The following is a 2,339-nucleotide window of genomic DNA, read 5'->3' as shown; positions in this document are numbered from 1 at the left end:
TGCCTCTGCTATATCGTCTACCAGCTCCCTCAACACTCGTAACTCAGCACTTTGAGGAGGAGGTTGGACTTGATGACCTCCAGAAATCCTTCCCAACCTGAATGATTCTATGATTCTATCTGCAGATTGAAAATGATCTTTTTGATCTCTAAAATGAAGAAATAGGCCTACCTTCCTTGCATGAAGGTGCGAGATATTTTATGCTGTATTGTTCCCAGAAATAAACTCTTATTTCAAAAGCTACAAACATTTCATGTACCTTTGTAAGAGTGAGCAGCTTCCTTCTTCACTTCAAAGACATCTTACTGAAACAAATCAGAAGATTTATCTAAACAGAAAAACTTTAGGACTTCAAACTTGCAGTAGAGCCCCTCCCTGCTCCAGATAAATGCCCAGATAAATGTTCTTTGCTTATAGGTTTGCAGAACTACGCAATTCAGTACTGCCTTTGGAGCAACAGCTCATTCTTTTCCCTATATGTTGCAGCTGACCTGCAGCCTGGTCGTTGTGAAACATTAGTGGAGTGACACGCTGAGAAACAACTTCAATATCAAATGTGATATTCTAACACTCAGCTTGCTGCTTCGGAATTCTTTCTTCAGAAAAATGGTGTTACTGAAGTACTTGGTGTATTTATGACTCTCGACGCAGTTTAATGTCTGTAAATTAGATCTCCTGCAAGACACCAGGCCTTAATTAGGAGTCTCAGCAGGTGCACTGTAATGAAGAATCTTTCTGTGAATTAATTTCCCCTACCCTTGGTTAGGGGTCTAGTCAACATCTATTCTAGGCTCCCCCTACAGACAAAGGAAGCAATATCACCTTCAAAGGACAATTCATCCCATCTTAAGATGAGTGTGATAAGCAGAAGGAATCATCCTCTAAGGGTGTCTTTGTTGTCATTGATCATAGGACATGCCCGTCTCATTCCCTGCCCTTACTACTTTTTACTAGTGAAACTGATGACATAAGTGTCCTAGCAAATTCAGTGAACCCTGGTCTGTCCCTATCAACTGACAAACAAGGCTTAACAAAGCTTTAGACTGCAAACTTTAATAAAAATTCTTTTAATAATAACAAGACCATATTCATGTAAATAGCAGTACAGTGTAAGATATCAGAGGAATCAGTTCTGCTTATCTGACTCTGAAGAGCTGCAGTGCAACTCTGTGGAGTTTAAGCATTAAGTATGCCATCTGAATGTGAATCCACCTCTGTTACTAATTATGATCAAACTTGATAATTCTTCCTCTCATTAAAATGCACAGTCCTGATACACAGTTAGCTGGTTTTTCCACAGAAGACTCCTGTTGTCTCTAATAACACATCTACCCTTGGACTCGTGCCCTTTGTTAGATAACCTCTTTGGCTCATGGACCATCTAGTTTCAGGCAGCCTGCTCATCTGTGGAGCAGATATTTTGCTGTGATAACCTGTTCATCTGTGGACCATCCAGGCTCAGATTATGTGTCCATCCATCGGGGTAGATTTTTCTTCAAATGCAGATAGAAAATTCTTCAAGTAGGTAATCGCTGGTGATTTGCTTAGAGTTCTGGTGCCTCTGCCTTAACACTGCCTTTGCACTTGCACCCAATCCCACATATATTTTTCTTCTAAGGTCCTTGAATAATTAACTCTTTTGAAGAAAAGAAAAATAATGGTCTATTGGAAGATGTTGACATAGATATCATGCTTTAGTAACAGCTTGCCATTAACCTCTCTCTGTTCTTGCAATATCACTGGACACTTATTGAAATTACTTTACGATAAGATGATGAAGACAGCTGTTCTGGGAAGCTGAGGAGCCTTTGAGACATACGAACAAAGACCCTTCCCCTGATTCTGGCAGGAGTTTAAGGACATCTCTACCTGCCAGGAAAGCTAGCTTATTTGTGCTACTTCGAGGGCTTAGAGGTTGTTTGACAAACTGTTGGCCTTCAGAGCAGAGAGCTGAATTGGGTTACTCAGCTGAAGAGTGATCTGCTCTGACTGTCCCTAGCAGCGAAAGTCATCAGTGGGGCTTAGGCAGGCAGAAATGTCCCAGGTAACGCAGCCTTGGTTAGACTGTGCTTACAGTGGCTGCTCGTGCTGTGGAGTGGGGGCGACTCCTGGGACAATGAATGTGCAGTGCCATGTGTAAGATGATGAGTGAGGGAAGCTCGTCTGTCTGGGCTGCACCGTGAGGTCTGCAATGTATTTGCATTGGACCGAGTCCTCTTCCAGACTGCATTAGACTGGCAATGTAATGGCTTCCGGAGTTCTCGTCTAGACTATGTGAAAGCCGTGGTGTTCAGGAGATAGCTGGGTTAAAAGTGGATCAACAGGTATTGCTTGTCTGG

Source organism: Apteryx mantelli, chromosome 4, assembly GCF_036417845.1.
Source record: "Apteryx mantelli isolate bAptMan1 chromosome 4, bAptMan1.hap1, whole genome shotgun sequence".
In the NCBI taxonomy this organism is placed as follows: domain Eukaryota; kingdom Metazoa; phylum Chordata; class Aves; order Apterygiformes; family Apterygidae; genus Apteryx; species Apteryx mantelli.
This window is presented reverse-complemented; position numbering follows the sequence as displayed.